This window comes from Ursus maritimus, unplaced genomic scaffold, assembly GCF_017311325.1.
Source record: "Ursus maritimus isolate PB19 unplaced genomic scaffold, ASM1731132v1 scaffold_30, whole genome shotgun sequence".
Taxonomy (NCBI): domain Eukaryota; kingdom Metazoa; phylum Chordata; class Mammalia; order Carnivora; family Ursidae; genus Ursus; species Ursus maritimus.
Window position 1 is genome coordinate 33,440,365 of NW_024425564.1, and position 19,541 is coordinate 33,459,905.

Below are 19,541 nucleotides of genomic sequence, written 5' to 3' on the forward strand. Positions count from 1 at the left end.
ATCCTGACTTCAAATTATGTTTGACATTATTGACCCAATTACTCTAAAGAGATAACTCTGTGGTGTTGGGTTAAACAATTGGGGGGTGCCTGGGTGGCTCAGTCATTAAGCATCTGCCTTTGGCTCAGGGCGTGATCCCAGAGTCCTGGGATCGAGCCCCACATCAGGCTCCTCTGCTGGGAGCCTGCTTCTTCCTCTCCCACTCCCCCTGCCCATGTTCCCTCTCTCACTGCCTCTCTCTCTCTGTCAAATAAATAAATAAAATCTTTTAAAAAAAAATTGGAAACTATTAGAAGTTAGAGCACTTTTTTTTTCTTTTGGTCTCAAACTATATATTACTTATAGCTTACAGGCAAAGAAATAAAATGTTTTCAACTTTTTCTAGGATCATTTATAAAGTTTTATCCTATGCTATATTTTCAGTGATTTTATTAGATCTTGCCAAAAGAATAAGCACATTATTGTCAAAAGCTTGACAAAAAGCCAAATTAACCTTTTAGTCTTTTGATCATCAAATAACTAAATGTTTATGGTGGAAGGTGTGGAAAATACTGGATAAAATAAAAATTACCTGTGACTCTTACTACATTATTTCGGTAAATGTCTCTCCTGGTCATTTTTCTACTCATTTTTTTTTCTATTCTAGTCCATCTTTTTTTCAAAATTATAATAATTACATGGATGTTTTGTATGATAACTATTTTGCTTAATAATATATTATGAATATTGGCCACTAAAAATTTAAATTTAGTTTTTTCCAAATCAGGAAGCAAAAGAAAAAAGTGATCAATTTGGCATAGGGTATCATTTTTTTTCAATATTGAAAAGTAATCAACATGGCTTCACTAAGCATGATGCCCTGCTTGGCAAGCATGCTCAGTGGGGACAGTTTATTTGGTGAGACCCACCACAGACTTAAGATAATTAACTCCAAATGGATCTTTTGTTTTATTCCATAAAAATAAAAGTTTCTTACTTTTAATGGCATGCAGATTTAATTTCTTTCATACTGCCTTTCACTGGAATGCCATCTACTACAATGGTCACAAAGACCACCAGCATACATTTGGCCCCCCTTCAGGCAAGGCCTGCTTTGTTGCTGAAAGGTAATTTTCCCTGTATATTCTGTTTTATATCTTTGGGGAAAAAAGACAATCAGATACTAAAGCATTCAATGGGGGAAAAATTATTTCCATGGAATTAGACAACATTTGAAGAATTTCAAGAAAGAAAAAAAATCAGCAATAAAGTTTAAATCACTGGAAGAGATAAGAGAATCAACTGACACACTGAATCAAGTGCACTGATGTCAAATCATGGTTTATGTTAGAAGATGTGGAAGATACTGGAAGGCCCAAATAAAAAGAATAAAACTCAACACTGACTCTTGCAGCCACGACTTTGGTAAATGTCCCTCCCAATCTGAGATGCCTGAAGCCTATCCAAACTATCACACAGGGCAGAATCCATCTTCCATGACTGGTTTAGGGCAGTGATTTTCACACTCCAGATCACAACCCTTAGGTAGACGGTAAAATCAATTTAGTATATCAACAGTTAGTATTTTAAAACTTGAAACAGAATAAAATAGAGGAGCACCTGAGGGTGGCTCAGTCAATTGAGCATCTGACTCTTGATTTCAGCTCATGTCATGATCTCAGGGTAGTAAGATCGAGCCCCGAGTCAGGTTCAGCACTCAGTGGGGAGTCTGCTTGTCCTTCTCCCTCTGTGCCCACCCCGCTGGCTCATGAGCTCATGCTCTCTCTCTCAAATAAATAAATAAATAAAATCTTTTAAAAATATTTAGAATAAAATAGAAAATATAGAGTGAACTGCAAAATGTAAGAGCAAATATAACTTCTAAAACATTTGTTTCAGGTGTGGATCCCACTGGGTCGGTAGGTCCTGAGTAGGTCTGATTTTAAATGTTCAAAATTTGGAGCAGAGCTTTCCAAGTGTCACCCTATTGATGGGCTCACAATGGATTACATTTAAATGGGAGAGACTGATTTCGCCAGCTCTCAGGGTAGCTGACCAGGGCCCGAGTTTGCAGGAACCCCCAGAATAGTTCCCTGAAGGGGTGAAGTGTGATTTGGGATTCTCAGAAGATACCGTGAGTGCCAAAATGACTGTTGGTCCTGTGGCAGTCCTTGCTGGCAGCACACACAGGAGGGCCGTCCAGAACATGCTGCTCACCCACAATGGATGCCCAGAACATGCTGCTCACCCACAATGCTCCAGCTCTGGCCAAGACGTCCATCTGGACAGCTGGTTCTGCAACCAGCTGAGATCACACTGCTGCCATTGTGCACGGGGAGCACTAAAGGAGTTTATTTTCTAGGTTCCCAAGAATCAGAAAATGTGGCTCAAAATAAGGTAGGTGTGCAATTGGGGCAGGATGTCCCTGCAGGTCCAGGAAAGATCCCCAAATCTCTGTGTTCATATATATTAAGCCTGTCTATCCTTTTGCAATAGATGTGACCTTTTAGTGACATCCAAGCCAGTTGCAAAGTGACTGCTTTAACAATCACACGGGTCATCTGCAAATTAAGTTTGATCTTTGTTTTGGAAAATTTATTATAAAAATTCTATAATAAAATTCAAAATCCATTCACATTTTCATAAGATATTTCATCCTTTCATTTCATAATGAAATAGGAAGAATGTTGGAGTCTACATAAAATGTCAAATGTTATACATTTTTGAATGGTTGTAAATATGGCTTTAAATTTTATATCACCTACTTGTGCAAAATAATTCTCATAAGAATGCAGAAAGAATTCTTAAGAACTCAGAAAGATCATTGTTAAAGACTTTTAATCAACAGCTTCACTAGCCATTTCAAACTGATATGAAATGGTAATGTTCACAGCAACAAGCTCAAACTTATCATTAAAATTTGGGGGCCGAAATTATTTGGAAATTTTATATAAATTCACTAATTAGCATTTTTGGTTTTGCTTTTAAGGCATAATAACATACAATATAAAGGAAATGCAATGAACTTTTCAAACCAAACCCCATCAACCATCAAATCAAAATACTTAAAATATATAAAATTATATTTATAAGGTGATTTTTTTTTTTAGAGAATGATATCATCTAACTAAAGAATATTTGGAACAAATCACTGCTGCCCAGTTTCTCCTCTTCTTTTTATCATGTTGAATATCAGTGCTGATTAACCTGAACAAGGCTCAGAACGTATCACTGATACCCATATAGGTTCTGCAGAGGGGACAGGATAAAACTGAAAGGGGCTTTCACAAAGAACTACGAATGGGCTTTGTCACCACCCATCAATGCAACGGTATTAATGATTTTTGTAGCTTATTCAGAATGACAATTTATGGCAAAGTTTTTGTGATGGTTAATTTTACATGTCAACTTGACTGAGCTAATGGATGCCCAGAGAGCTGGTGAGATATTATTTCTGGGTGTGTCCGTCTCTGGGTGAGTCCAGAAGAGAAGAACATTTGAATCCATAGACTAGGTAAAGAAGGTCACCCTCACCATGTGAGTAAAACATCACCTCATCTGGTAATGGTCTAAAACAGAATTAAGAAGATGGCGGGAGGTCTAATTCACTGTCTCTACTTGAGCTGGGATAGCCACCTTGTCCTGCCCTCTGGCATCAGGGATCCTGATCCTTGGGTCTTGAGACTCAGACTAGGGCTTACACCATTGCTTCCCCTGGTTCTCAGGCCTTCGGGTATTGGCTAGAAACATGTCACAGGGTTTTCTGAGCCTCCAGCTTACAGACAGCAGACTGCAGGACTTCTCAGCCTCTGTAATTCATGAGCCAATCCCTCATAATAAATATATTTCTATATGTTTCTATATGTTGTATTGGTTCTGTTTTTCTGGAGAACCCTAATAAGGTTCTGTAATTGATGAGCTGACCTAGTGGACCCAACTGGGCACCAGACCAGGTGAAGTCAACAATCACCACAGTGTCTACAATACTTGGAGACAGACATCCTTCATTAGAGACTTCATGAATAAGGTAAAAAGTGTTCATTGAGAGAAGCAGTCTTTTATATTTATTTTACTATAAAAATACATCAAGCAGGAGTACAGACCACCATCTCTGACTACTCCTTATGGTTGGATTCTCTGACTCTCCATAAGCCATTTACTTAAACGAACAGCCTCTGATCTGATTCACTTTCATTCCCTTTTTTTTTCAGGGCCACCTTGTCCTCTTCTGTATCCTATGTCAGACTTAGGTCATGTTTTCGTCATGAGATTTGGGACCTCCTTATTTGACAAGCTGTCTGATTTGTTAGTGCAATAGCTTAGAGTTCACTTGGGAAAAACAAACTGATCCCAGACTTGGTATTTCAAAATAAGGTTTTTCCATCTATAAGACTGCATATGCCTAAGAAAGAGCAGAGGACTTACCAGCCAGAGGCTGGAGGCCACTATACACCATCCCTTGATATACCAAAACCCCAGGTTTTCCTCTCTATGTAAGTATAACCCAAGCCCCCGCTAAGAATTACTTTGCAGTCTGCCTGAGAAATGAGACTGTGTGGTGAGAAGTGAGCAAGATCTACAAAGGCTACTCGAAAAGACTATGAAAGAGCCCACGGTATATATGTACTAAATGCCATGGATCCACAAAGCGACCACGGCGTTATGCCAGGGAGTGAGACACTGGAGACATAGAAGGAAACCACACTGTTTTTGCACAGAGGTAGAACACTGAAGTTCCCACTATTGGAGGAGATTTTAACTTTTATAATACATGACATAAATTTCTGTTGAGACAACCTTCCTCTTCTGTACCAAGACTACATTGATTCTCGTGTACAGAGACCTATCCCTTCCTACATGCTCTGCAGAATAGGCATCTACATTTTTCTTACGGACCGTGAGTAGTTTCCCCTCTCATTTTACATACTTGGTCTTTGTCATAAGTCATGTTCTGCGTATTCAGACCATAAGCTCCAAGAGAAGGAGCTGTTTCTCCAACATCTAACAGGTGCACAATAAACATGTATGGATAAACAAATTAATGGAACAATTTCATCCATTCTAGTAAAAAGAGTAACTCCCTAACTGGCATCCAAGCTGGAAATGAATTCCCCACCACCACCAATATTTGGCAGAAACATGAAAACTTTGACAAGTTCTTGTGTAACACCCAAGGAATGCCAAGCTGCCACAGCACTGCAGGTGTTTCTAATTCACCCATCCACACATTACATGGCAGGCATCACAACAACAAGCTTTCTTTTCATGAGTAGCAAATGACAGAACATGAGGAGACAGGTTCTGCCCTTTACTTCACCTTGACTGCAAACCCTGAACTCCCAATCTGCCTTCTCTCTTCCACCCACTATAGCTCTGGGTAAACAAGAATACATTGTGTAAGAAAAACATCCAGTATAATTTGGAGACCCGTGGGCTTCAGTGTTTCTTGACTAAGAGAACTGCATCCTAAGCTCTCTGGGGACTTCCATTGTTTTAATGGCTTCTATTTTTTCATTTCTCCCCCTGCCCCATTAACACCTAATACAATATAAAGAAAGGACACTCCCATTTATGATGGAATCATATTATCCACCTAAGACAAAAGGTACAGGAACCAAGTATCAGTTGAATCAGCAGGGAATTCCAGGAGGCTGTCCTTGCAGCTCCGGTGAGCAGAGAAAGGCAGCCCCATCCTCTCAGGAAGCCTCCAGACTGGACATGCTTCAAAGCAAACTCCCAAAACTCTGTCTTATAGGGTAATGTCTTTTAAAGGAGATAAAAGTCGCTCCCCTCTCTCTCTCTTCTTTATACCTTTTGACAGTATTTTGGAAACAGCACGGGAAGTGACTAGCAGCTGAAAAGCCATTTGCAGCATCACTGAGCCACTAATGGCAGCCCACTCCCAGCAGGCTTATTTGTAAAAATATGACTTTACGTTTAACCTGGTGAGCTGCATGCTTCTAATAACATCCAGCAGTCCATAGCTGATTTTGAATATACCCCAGGTTCCGAGTGGATCATGGAACTAAATCATCTCTTATTCCAGCCTGCTCATTTTGAACCGACTCATTTTACAGTGTGGTTAGCATAGCCTTTCCAGTTAAGGATGATTGCTCAAAGCACTTAGGGCAATGTTGTCTTAGCACAGCATCTAGAGTGAGGCAGTTGACACAAATTGCATCGTATGCTGCTTGAGATTTAATGTTGTTACTGCCAGGAGAATATTTTTGCAAAGGTTACTGATGTATAACAAAATTAAACATGCACCAAAACCAAACCCTCAATCAGCTTTCCTCTTTACTCCAAGATTCCAATTATATCACTTTTCTTAAATGTGGGCTATTAACCAAGAAGACAATCAACAAAATCTGTATTTCTTAATTAATATCAAAAGCCTCTGGTATAATAACCATATGAAAGAAAATAACTGTCCATTGTACAAATCCTTTGTTGCCAAAACAAAGACAATTGACACTTCTAAGCTTTCGTACCAAAAGTGCTATTTGTTTGTTTTATACTTCTTACTCTATACTAAACCTGTTAATTGTAGAGCTCAAAAAACCAATTGCAATGATTCATTTATTCTCTCTGTATTCTGTACTGAAGGAAAAGAAGGATAACATAAAGAATGAAGTCACTATAAATATATGGAGGGTGTACCAGGTATACTATAAAATGATCTCTGAGTAACAGAACATTCTGCTTTCATTTCCTGGAAGCATATTGTGCCGGAGGTCATAAACTTTAAAACTGCCCAATTAGATTTTATACCAGGCAATACGATTTAGCCTTCTGTGGATCCATGAACTCTAGCTCCCCATGAATTAAATGGGCCCACAAATCACTACATACAAGATAACTTGCACAGTGTGTATATATTCCTATTAATTACTTCTCCGATGCTAATATAATTAAGAATTGGCCCTAATACGTTGGGTCCTTATTTTAATTGCAGTTCTACATCCTCTAATAATCTCAATGAAAGCCCCTCTCGAGCTTATCTGGCTTCATGATCAGAATTTTCCTTTCTGAGGGGACGTATTGCATGGTGCACTGGGTGTTATACACAATTAATGAATCATCGAGCCTTACATCGGAAACCGGGGATCTACTGTATGGTGACTAACATAATATAATAAAAAATCATTATAAAAAAAATTTTCCTTTCTGTTTCTACAATTCCCATTTTAATTGGCCTGCTCTTTATAGGTCTAATTTTAGATGTAGCTGTAGTTAGGCATGGCTTTGGTGAGAGGAACTTTTTCTCTTCTAGGAAGTTCCACCTATTTGCTGTTTGTCTCAGTGGGTATGTGGGAAGGATTCAAACAAAAACAGATGCAACTAAGAATAAATAGATTGCATTTGTTGTCACAAACTGTCATCATTAGTATGTTGGTTACCTGTTATTTACAGTCATTTAATTGCACTGCTGGATATGACAAAACAAAACTGGTTAAGTGGACCAGGAGGGCAATATACTGAACAACTTAGGTCTGAGGTCGCCAAGATTGTCATGTCTTCCTGTACTGTGGCCATCCTTCAGGTGAAGGGTGACTGTCAGAGAATCCATGAAAAGAAAAATATGCCACTAAAAAGGGAAATTTTCTCATCTCCAAACCATGATTGTGGTATCTCTTCTTCTTTACTTTCTTTGAAAAGACAGCCTCCCAAACTTTCCAATGAGTAGTCTTAAATGGGTCAGTGAATCTGTTCTGTTGAGATAACCTCTCCAACGTTGGAAAACTATTCAATTTAACCCAAACCATCGAAGCTTCTAAAGTAACCTAAGCATACAAACACTCCTCTGGGAAGGTAAGAGTTTCTAGTTCAAATTTTAGCCTTAAAAAGAATATATAGAAATGTAAAAGAAAAAATCACCGATAATGAGGGAATAAATCCACAAATTATTTTTAAGATTCTTAGTTTGGTATTAAATGAATAAGAATAATTCTGGGGGCGCCTGGGTGGCACAGCGGTTAAGCGTCTGCCTTCGGCTCAGGGCGTGATCCCGGCGTTACGGGATCGAGCCCCACATCAGGCTCCTCTGCTATGAGCCTGCTTCTTCCTCTCCCACTCCCCCTGCTTGTGTTCCCTCTCTCACTGGCTGTCTCTATCTCTGTCAAATAAATAAATAAAATCTTAAAAAAAAAAAAGAATAATTCTGGAACCAGTCTGATATTTCCTTTAAATCTTGTTTTCAAATCTTTCAAGACAATGTTTTGAAACATTTTTTAAAAAGAACTAAAAAAATAAATCCCAAAAACTTAGAGAGGGATAAAATAGAAAGGATTATGTATGTGAGATTGTATGAAACCAGAAACTTAACATGAATATTCAAATGATCCAGCAAAGATTAAATGAAAGGTATAAATGCACACCACAAAATAGGTGAACTTGAAAACATTACACCACGTGAAAGAAGTCAGTCATAAAAGGCAACATTTTAAATCACTCCATTTATAGAAAATGTCCAGAATAGACAAAGGCATAGAAATAGAAACTGAATTAGTGTTGCAGGGGCTGGGTGGGTGGTGGGATGACAAAGGGGAACAACTGATAATGAGCACAGGATTTCTTCTCTGGGTGAAGAAAATGTTCTAAAATTTATCATGGTGATGGAGGCACAACTCTGCAAATACATAAAAAGCCATTGAATGGTACGCCTAAAACGGGTGAATTGCATGCCATGTGAAATACATATCAGTAAAGCCGTGATGTTAAAAAAAAAAAAACACAAAATTCAGTGTGCTAATGTCTACATAAATAAAAATCACGCTGTATCAGGACTCTCGACAATCATGGACAATGAATTTTCTTTTGAAACATTCCTAAATTGGTCACACAGACCAGAATTACCAACATTTAGAATCTGTCTTTCAAAAAAAGAGGTAAACATCTTATGCACTATCTCAGGAACAGTAAAGTTGAACAGTGGAAACAATCACGTATATCATGAGGGAAAATTCTCCTCTATTCTACGGAAAGGGGCTATGGATCTGCTGCCACAAAGGGAGAAGGGCTATTCAGCATCCACGTTAGATTATCCGCTTGATCAGTCTGTCCATTCAAATGGACCAAACCACTAAGCTACTGCTCGCCTCTCTGGCTAGCCCCTCCATACCAATTTGTCCGTAGGTCCTCAGACACAGTATACACACACATCCTAGCAAGTATTGTGTGGACATCCCCCTGCCCATCTCACTGTATTTATAAAAACAGAGATTTACAATTCAACAACCAACTGAAATAAACCTAAAGCACTCGAAGTGACCAGTTTTTCACTTATGGCACAGAGAACCATTTCTAAAAATACAAAACAAAATTAAATAAAGCACTTGTGAACAGAGCCAGAGGCTGGTTTTACCAGCTGGCCCACAACACAACATAGGCCACAAGTAACAGAAGTCTGTTTCATTCCTTTTGACAAATTCTGTAGGCATCATCCATTTCATTTACAAGCTAGGGAAGCCAGGTCACAGAGGGCCTGAGCAATGAATTCACGGTAGAAACTAGAAATTAAGGCTCCTATCTCAACCTTATTTAACAAGAAGACAATTTTTAAAGGCACTCAGATCATGCCTACATGTTTACCATATTTTAATTTGGGGGGTGAATTTCTATAAATCCAATAGTGAATTTAAAAATCGATGAAGAAACAGGAGATGAACAGATAGATGATGCTGATAGATAGATTGACAGATAGCTAGATATAGACAGATAGACAAATCAATCAATCAAGACTTGAAAAAAGCATATTAAGGGTGAAATTCAAGATCAGTTGAAAGTCAGCCATCCAAAGCCAGGGCTGCTCATGTCTCTGACTCTTGGGGAGAAGAGATATGTGTCAAAGACATTACATGTCAAATGTACTAGTGCCCATCAAACCTTTCTTAGCAATAAGGGAATATTCACTGTTGACTTACACTAAGTCATTGTCTGGTGATCCTGGCAGCAAATGTCAGAAAATGTTGCCCTTCACTTTTCTGTCACTGACACTTGACCAGAGTGTTTTTCTTTCTTCACCAGAGAAAAGAGAAAGTCAGCTTAGTGGAGGAGGTGGGGCTGTCAGGAGGATGATGGGAAAACACACACATTCTGAAAATGATGGATTGCCCCCACTGAGTCCATACACTCCCTGTTCTGAACACTTGGAACAGGTTATTATTATCCTAGCATGATTCACAGAGAGTTCACTCCTTCTGCTAGCATGGAAACAAGCTGAAAGTCTATGACATCCCGTCCAGGGACATATCTAGCTTTGCCCACCCAGGGGTCTCACCGATATCTGCAAGAACATCCCTTCTTTGTCCTGAAAGATGCAACCAGCAAGCTTTTTGGAGAGGAAGGAGACGGAAGTTATGACTGTCATTGAGTGGGGCTACATTTTTCAGCTGTCCCCATGGTACAGAACAGGGACAGAATGAAGTAGAGATTCCACTCCAATGCAGTCTTTGGGAATTTAGGAAGATGGGGAAAATATATAGAGGTTGCATGAATTTTCATGGAGAAGGACAGGGACAATGCCCTTGCCAATATACCCTAAACTGTATTTCCCCAATATAAACATTTGTGTCAAACAACTAGTAGAGAGAGCATTTGCCACTGGCGCTTGGAGAGAACTCTACCTGTGGGGTGCAAGAGCAGGAAGTCTCAGATAGTCTTGAAGGCTGTGAATGATTCCATTAGATAAACAAGTATACCCCAGGTTGAGGGCCCAAGCTGAGTGAAATGTGCATTTGGAATGAGCCTATCAGTTCGGCCCCACCAGAGAGGCTGTGTTCTCCACTATACTCTGTCTTCTTAGCTGGAATGGAGACAGGAAGAGGAAAAGTGAGGGGACAGGTAAGGTGTTGGTGTTCAGGATTAACAAGAGTGAGCTCACTCAGACAGAGAGCCAACAGAGCCAATGGCGTTGTGTCCCTGCAGTGCACTCAGGCCATGAGCGTTGTTTCTATAAGAGATCCCTTCATGTCATATATTACCAAGAGGTCCCCTCTTCCCCGTGTTCATAGACTCTGCTTGCCACATCTCCAGGCATTCTGAAAAGGACACAAGAGACCTAGCTAAAAAAAGCTACAATTATTCTTGACATTTTAGAATGCACTTCTGCCATGTTCAGAATGTTCCGTCGTAGACTTTAAAATGTGAACTCATATAGGAAAAAGTCTGGACTGAAGTCTTTTGAAATGAAAGCTCACCTGTATCCAAGCTTGCCTCAACTTGAAACAGATTTTGCCAACTAATTAGAAGGTCTTCATCTTACCCAAGTGAAAAGTATCAATCATTCTTTTTAGCTTTACACTGGCTAATTTTTTATTAAGAAGTGAAATTGGGAAATACAGATTTTTTTTTTTTTTTTGGTTAAGAGGTTAGAAGGAAATATGTCACTCAGGTGAGCTGTAGGTGCAAGCTTATTAATGATTTATTCTCTTCTTTACACTTGTCTTCATTCTCCAATTTTTCTTTAACAGGCATATGTTACTTTTATATTCAGAAAAAATTGTCGAAAAAAGAAAGAAGAATATGACCATTAATCCTTAACTTGGCAGAGGAATGGAAATAAAACGGAAAGCCAAAATGCCTAAGTGTTAACAGCGATTGTCTTCAACAGGAAAGTGAGCGATGCCTCTTTCTTTTTTTCTTTCAACTCTTCTATATTTTTCAAATTTTTCACAAACAATAAGTATTTTTAATTAATAAATAGTTTGAGAAACAGAGGAAAATTGGAAAGAGTATTTTGTCTTATTTAATGTTAACTACCTGGAAATTAAGGTAAAAGACTGTAATTATTTAATTGGAAGAAAGCTGAGTGGGCAGGTCCCACAGAGCTTACTGGAGACAAAGGAAGGACTCACGAGCATCTGCCTATGGCCAGCCTTGGTGTTGGGCAGCTCTCAAGGTCACCTCCAAAAGCCTGTTCTCCAAAATATCTGTTCTTTCCTAAAGGAGCACCCACACCAGCTTGCTACTGTCTCTCATGTTCTTGCTGTTAAAGTCATTTCTTCAGCTTCCAGAAATGCATTCTCTGGAATCAACCCTCTGAAAATACCAGTGTCTTTGGGAGGGGACTAGCAGCCAACAGCAAATCAGAGAAGTGGAAGTTGCCATGGAGAGAATGCAGATCTAGACCCAGGCTCCAAGGTCGGGGAGTAGTAGTGGAATCTTGCACACAATCTTTAACTTCTTTTGAAATTGATTCCCTTTTCTAGAAAATGAAGGGCTGGACTTAGACTCCCTCGTGGGTCTTCCTAGATCGAAATTCTGTTCAAGGCAGGCATGGAGGGAAAAGGAAAAATTCAGGAGCCTGGGATATTGCTGAAGAGCCTGGTCAGCACAAGAGAACTAGCCATGGTCACGTGTCCCCAAAGGAGATTATCCCCTCAAAGAAAAACTCTGTTCATTTAAAAAAAAATTTTCCTGTGTTGGTCTTAACCCTGAGTCAAGAGCTTCAGTTTAATTTTCAATGTCAAGAGACCATAATATTATATGAGGTTTTTTTTAAGTGACTTACTTTCTAGAGGAACTACTGAGAGTTCTCACTCTATCAGGATTCCTATAAAATGGAAATATGAAAATATGTGGTCATTCTCCCAAATGCTTACATGAGTGAGCTCCCAGCTCCCCTTCAGCTGATGGACAGAGCAGGGTAATGTGGGGTTCCTTCCAATCACGAATTCATCAGAAATGAGAGTGAGAGGAAAACACACAGATAAATAGTAGGCTTTTCTGTGAGGAAAAATGAAGGGTTTATTTATTCTCCTCTGTAGGAAACAAAGAGATTTATTAATGAGGAAGGAGAAAGGCAGTACCAGTTTAAAGAGGAATGAATCAAGGACAGGAGGGAAAAAAACAAACAAGTGTTTCCCCTAGCAAATGACATTATTTTAGAAGAAAAATATGTTCATGTTCTGAATGCATTTTATGCTGCTACACAATTATCTTTCTAGCGAACCAATTCGGATCACATTAAATGCATCAACAAGGCATACAATAAATCCTACAGCTTTTAGCAATGGACCACTCTGTCTTGGATTTCCACCCTGCCTCACTGCATGAATGGCCGCATGTTGAGCTCCACAATGAGAGCTGTTCTTGTTCCTAAAATTTAAGAATTTGCTTTTACCAATTCCTCCTTTTCATTATCAAGTTTCTGACCCTGATTTGTCACAGCCCCACTGGCTAGACTTCTCCCCAACTAGATGAACTGAATTGTAAAAATCGCTCGGTGGAAACTGAAAGCTTAAAATAAATTGAGATGATTCATTCTGGAGCCCCTTGCTATTTTTGGACTTTTGGACAGAATCGCTGACGTTCAGAAGTAATAAATGAGCCTGACTTGACACCTTGATTTGTTAACTCAGAGAGGTCCACAGCCAGTCCCAGACTGGATTCACGTGGAGTTCAATGATGTAAAGGTGATTAAGAGGGGAAAGTTTGTCACATTACTTTGAAAGTTTTAGAAGCCAATTTATCATGTGTTTTTTGACAGAGCTAGTCCAGCAATATTCTTAAAGGATTCCCAAAGCAGACTGCTAAGAATAATAGAATCAGTAACTCATATGGCTAGAAATTTTTAAATTTTTTTAATTAAAAAAAAAAGCAAGCCTATCATTCCTCTGGAACCCTTGACCAGACAACTGAGCTATAAAGTCATGGTCAATCTTTAAAAGGTAAACAACTGACCAACCACTTAACAGGAAATACTTTGAGTAGTTTTTCTAGCAGTGTTGGTGAACTTAGACTGTTTTGTCCATACTGTCTTTAGTGTTTTCACCTGACCTAGCTAAATATTTGTAAGATAGTCAAACAAGGTGTTGTAAGGTGTTGGCCACCAGGAACTAATTGACATAAGCAGTGATCCAGAGACAAGACCTGATAGACCACTGGCGTGTTGGTAAGCCCTCAGTAATTCACCAGGGTGTCACCAAACCTGCAAGCTCAAACCTCAAAGTTCACAGCACTATTTCCATGCTATACCCTGGCAATGGAACAACCATCAGAAGACAACAGTACTGGAAAAATAAATTTTTAACTTTTCCCTTTTCAAGTGATCTCTGTTTTTTTTTACATATACCCAAAATATACTATGAACCAAAACCTGGGTTGATTTTTCTCAATGCTAATAACAACATTGAGAGCTAACACCTATAGATTGCCTACATGTGCCAGACACTCTTCTTAGTGCTTGTATGTATTAACTCATTTAACTCAAGCCAACTACATCTGTCTTATTGCAACCAGATTCCAGTGCTAAGCTGATCATCAAGAGAAGTAGATAAAAGGATTCTTACTCTGGGCTTTGGCCTTTAAAGGGCCTTACACTGTCCCTCTTTCAGCCATGTCCCTCCCCTATAGGCTATTGGGTCCCAAGAACCGAGAAAATATGTCCACTTGAAGTCCACACTCTCCCTCTAGACCACACTCCTGGTACCAAGACTATAGATTCTCTGATAAGGCAGCATGGAGCCTGCTTCCCAAACCAGAACTTCCTCTTCCCCGGGAGCAGAGAGCTGTCGACTGGATGGGTTGCAACGGATGTTGAAGAAATTAATTATTTAATTGATTGATTAGCAAGCAAATCCTAGTACATGGGTTGTTTGGAATCTCTTCTGGTTATCAGAATTGATTTTTACCTCCTGATTCCACATCTGTCTCCTGAAAAGGTGAAGCTTTTAGTTAAATTCCAGTTAAGGTGTGTGATAAATCACACTACAGAAAACAGTATTCAATGGACATAGGCTTGTGACAGTGACATTTTCTTTGAGGGGGGAGAAAAAAGGAGTCTAAATTCTTAACCACTTTTTAAGAGTGCTTAAAAGGGAGCTTTTAAGGGTTCCTCTTCCGATAACAGTTAACTTTGCTTTTCAAAAAAAAATGCCCAGATATCCAAATACCTTTCTGGCCTTTGGCCTCCTGTGGTAGATGCAATAGTCTATGTCTTAGTTATTTCAGCCAGGGTACTTCCTGATAGTTTTATGACTTAATTACAAAGATTACATCATGTTTTTAGACTATGCCAGCCCAGAACAGTGCAAGCTTTTCTATCACGCCCTGAATATAAGAAGAATCAATGGAATGTTTGCTGGATACAAAACCAGCTAATAAGGCTGTGAGTGTGAAGCAGTAAGCTTTTCCAAGAAGCCATATAAAATCATTACTGGAGGAGACTGTATCTCGTACAGCCAGACTGGGTGTCTGCTTTTCAATCTGGAGACTTCAGATAGCTCCAACAGTTCCCTTGGTCCTCATCTAAGGAAAGCTCAGAGGCCAGCACCCCCTTGTTTGTTCTCATCGCTATGAGAGGCAGCAGCAAACTAGGAGGAGAAAATGCCAGAAGACTCTTGTGTAACTAGCTACACTCAAATACAAAAATGGTATTTTTTTGTTCTTTCGGGATTTGCTTCAGACCTTGCAGGCTACCAGCTGGTTTACATGAGCACCAGTCTAGGTCCAGATTCAAGCACAGCCTGGTCTCGCGTTGCTGGATTGACTGTGCAAGCATGTTTTTGAACAGAGCTTCTCAACAGAGAATGAGTTTACAGCCCAGGGGACATGTGGCAATGTCTAGAGACATTTTTGCTTGTCACAGCTCAGGAAATAAGGAAAGGATGATACTGCTATCTGGTAAAGGGTGTGCAGTGCACACAAGAGCTCCTCACAACAATGAACCACCCGTCCCCACACGCCAATAGTCCCAAAGCTGAGAAACGCTGTTTTAGAAGAACAAAGGTAAGAGAAAAACAGCCCCCGAATGCTGCTCACGTTGAAATTTCAATGGTTTCCCCTCTCAGGTGTCACTACCTGCACACAGCAAGAAACACTTAGATTGTTGATGGAGTCAGGCTAGGACCACAGGAATTAAACTTGTGGGTGGTACAGAACCAAATACAATTCTGTGTCGCTGTGTAACACCTTCCCCTATGGAGATCAATATGCTTCTCAGAAACAGTTATTCCCCTGGGAGAGAGAACTGGGAGTCAGAAGGATCCTCATTTCACAGATGAGAAAACAGGAGGCTAAAAGAGGTTGTCATTTGCTCAAGGTTGTTCAATGAATCAGGTTTAGAGCTCAGGAAACCAGGAAAGGCCAGGCATTGGAGAGAAGAATCCTGAAAGAATGTAAAAGGATAGAATAAGGCTCTCGGCTAGATACCATCTATGTGACACACATCTTTTCCACATCCTGAACCCCTGGTGTCAAGAAAAGCAGGGTTTTCTGGGATGGGCAGCTTGCAGTTCTCCCCAGAATCAGCAGCCCCAGAGAGTCCCCTACCCCCTCCCTACGAGCCCAAGAGCCCTCACCTGACAAACCCAATTCCCAGGGCTCTTCTCCAGATGTTTATACTGTCAGATGATTTAATGGACTGCAGAAATGAGTTGGTCTGTTCGTTAAAATAGTCATCATAATGAAAAAGACGGACGACATCTGCCCTTATCCTCTGTCAGTCTGTCATATCTATGTACCTCCTTCCTATCAATCACCATACTATGCATTATGTAAATACCAAAGATGAAATGTCAGCCTATGTATCTAATTGTTCCTGTGTGCCATATGGGAATATGACTGGTGGGCCCTGCTGTTCCCCTTTACAACCAGCATTAATTGGCATCTTTGTTATCTAGCCATGGAGATTCTGTCTGGAATGGTTTTAAGGCCCCAATAACCCTTTCAATGGGAATCATGATTCAGGCTGATTCTTACCCTAAGGGGAAAACAATGCAGAGAAATCTCAGAAACTTTATCATCCTACTAATATCTGATGAAAAACTTTCATGAACGTCGTCGTTTACCGTATTTATTAAGACAGGAATCCAAAAAGTCTGGAGATGAACATTTCTGGATTCCCCCCCCCCAAAAAAACAGGAGCCCTGTAGAAAGAGGTAAAACATATTACAGATAACTGGGGAAAACAAAATAGAGGGGTCATTTTTCTCCCTCTAATTCCTGGGCTGTTTGGGGGGAACATGCATTTGTCCATGTTCAAGGACAAGATCATGAATGTCAATGTAAGAACGGACTTTAGAAGTCTTAGAAATCTAGAATTTTCCTGGGGCATGAATCTATGTAAGATATCTCCAATAACAAGATTTGTGTCTCTGTTTTAGTACTTTCATGAAGAAGCATTCACTGCATTACAGGGTTCCACTCAGATGAAAGTAATTTATTTATTTATTTTTTAAGATTTTATTTATTTATTCGACAGAGATAGAGACAGTCAGCGAGAGAGGGAACACAAGCAGGGGGAGTGGGAGAGGAAGAAACAGGCTCATAGCGGAGGAGCCTGATGTGGGGCTCGATCCCGTAACGCCGGGATCACGCCCTGAGCCGAAGGCAGATGCTTTAACCGCTGTGCCACCCAGGCGCCCCAGATGAAAGTAATTTAAAAGCAACAAAGAAGCAAACCCTGAAATGTCCCAGTGCACTCACCATAGTATTGACGGTATTATCAAAAATTCCCTATTCATAAACACAAACTCCCCTTTCTTTTTTCTTTAAATATTTTATGTATTTTTCTGAGAGAGAGCAAGCTAGAGAGAGAGAGAGAGAGTGCACAAGTAGGGGGAGAGGCAGAGGGAGAAGCAGACTCCCTGAGGAACAGGGAGCCCAATGCGGGGCTCGATCCTAGGACCCCAGGATCATGACCCAAGCCAAACGCAAACACCCAACCAACTGGGCCACCCAGGCACCCCCTTTCCAACTTTCTTAAAATGAAAATGCCCCTGTAGAAGTAAACCATCTTGTCTTATTTGCAAATATACACACTATACAAATTAACTTATTTTTGTCTCAGAGGACAAGGAATTTTTAACATATTCCATGTTGGGAGAAAAGATCTCCCCTACCCCCAAATATGCTCTGTCCTGTCCCTCCCCCCCCCCAACACACACACACACAAAAGCAAGCTATGACTGCAATGGTAGGTGCTACGTTAATTACAAACATAGAGCTCAGTCCTGAAAATTCCTAAGTTTTAGTTGGTTCCATGTTCTAAATGATCCATATAAGACCACTGGAAAAAACCAACTCCATAAAGTCCCACAACTCATGAAATGAGACAAATAGCAAATGAGACCACCTGTGACATTTGCAATAAAGGTTTCTTTTCTTATGCAAGATAAACCGGAATCATCATGTGTGCAGCTGGAGGTTCTCTCCTACTCCACTCCTGCAGCCACGAATGCAGACATGAAAAGAGTTGTGTCTCTCTGTTTTGTATTTACTCTAATGATTGGTAAGAAGAAGCTACCATGTTGTCTCTAAGGTTTCCCTCCTTGTTTGTCTGAAAAAGTACAAGCAGATTAGGCTGCCGCCACCACCACCACCATGGAGCCAGCCGCTGGGAGACCCGAGGGTCTGTGAAGGCTGGAGCTCAGCAGGCAAGAGGTCAAAGTCACTTCCGCCCCTCAAGGATCCTGGCCTTGGTCAGCCCGTGGACCACTGGATGAAACCAAATGTGATATGTGTGGTTCGCAGCCTTCTTGTAAGAGTTGTAGGGGAAGCCATCCTGAAGGTCTCACCAAGGTCGGGTGACGCTCCAGAATGGGAGACAAGCCAATTTGGGAGCAAGACTGGGTCCAGCCTCCTTCGAATCACTTCCAGTTCTTTGATAATGAAAGAGTCCAACTAAGTGCAACTTACATTGACACATCCTGCTTTACGTGGGAAAGACAGCAATTTCTGGGGAGAGCAGCTATTGTCAAGAAATTGTCTAGCCTCCATTCCAGAAAATCCTACATGGCATCAGGGCACAAGACCACCAGCCTGTGCCAGACAGCTGCATCATCAGCATGGTTGTAGGCCAACTCAAGGTCGATGAAGACCCCATTATGGAGTTCCACCACATGTTCCTATTAAAGAACATCAATGATGCCTGGGTTTGCAGCAATGGCATGTTCAGGCTTGCCCGCACAACTTAACTGACCTCTTCCCAGCTGGGCACTCTTCCCATTTCCTCCCCTTCTTCTTCCCAACACTATTCACACTTATGCAGATGCTCTGAATACCACCCACAAAGGAGGGTTGCAGTGGGAGGGGGCGCAGCGCACACCACCCAGGTATTGCACGTGATGACTGCATGCTGGACTAGTTGCATCTGACAGAACTTCGTACTGTCCCAGCATGTGCTTTGGGAAGACTTCAGTAATGCAAAAGGTTTTTTTCTTCTTCTCCTTCTCCTTCTTCTTCTTTAATCTACTGACAAGTTGCTCTAGGAACCCCCCAAAAAAGGGAAAGAGAAAGCAGCCACCTCACCACCCAGACATTGATTTGCTCAGATGTTTCAATACCTCATGATACAATAAAACCACAAAATTTTCTTAACAGTTTAAATTGTTTTAATTAGTTTAATAGTTGGCTGGGCATCAGTAATCACCCTGCCGAGGGAGGGAGGGAGGGAGGGAGGGAGGAAGGGAGGAAGGAAAAAGTACAAGCAATCCGTTAAGGTTAAAGAGATAACATTAAGGAATGCAGCTGTACCCGCTGTAGAGTAGATTACTCTGGCCTGTGCTTAATCTAGGGCCTTGTTTAAAAGAGCTTTTTGATTTTAATTAAAATAAAATGGG

At 40.5% G+C, this 19,541-nt stretch overlaps 1 pseudogene; it reads left to right on the forward strand.

Annotated features, from left to right (window-relative positions):
• The first annotated feature begins 18,502 nt into the window (after positions 1 to 18,502).
• LOC103678387 lies at positions 18,503 to 18,896 on the forward strand (annotated as a pseudogene).
• The last annotated feature ends 645 nt before the right edge of the window (positions 18,897 to 19,541 follow it).